Source organism: Buceros rhinoceros, unplaced genomic scaffold (genome assembly GCF_000710305.1).
Source record: "Buceros rhinoceros silvestris isolate BGI_N320 unplaced genomic scaffold, ASM71030v1 scaffold20944, whole genome shotgun sequence".
NCBI classification, from domain to species: domain Eukaryota; kingdom Metazoa; phylum Chordata; class Aves; order Bucerotiformes; family Bucerotidae; genus Buceros; species Buceros rhinoceros.
Window position 1 is genome coordinate 1,260 of NW_010410264.1, and position 425 is coordinate 1,684.

Sequence of the window (425 nt, forward strand, 5' to 3'; positions counted from 1 at the left end):
AGGAGAGGCCAGCGGTGCCTTAGGTGTCCAGGTGGGGTTCCCTGCTCCTCTAAGGGACAGTTTGATCCCTCTGCCTCGCGAAGGCACGAGGGTGGAGGTGACCTGGTCCTTTTCCCCGCCAGGAAGTGAGGAGGCCATTGGGATGGGAGCCGTCCTGGCTGGTCCCTCCCGCTCCTCGGGGCTGTGGGGCCATCACGGGAAGCCGCTGGGTGGCGGCAGGCGGGGCAGGGACGGGGGAGTTACTGCTCTGAAGGATGGGCCAGGCCCTCGCTGTCCGGTGGGGGACCAGCCAAGGTCTCCTGTGGTAAGGAGAGGCCAGCGGTGCCTTAGGTGTCCAGGTGGGGTTCCCTGCTCCTCTAAGGGACAGTTTGATCCCTCTGCCTCGCGAAGGCACGAGGGGGGAGGTGACCTGGTCCTTTTCCCCG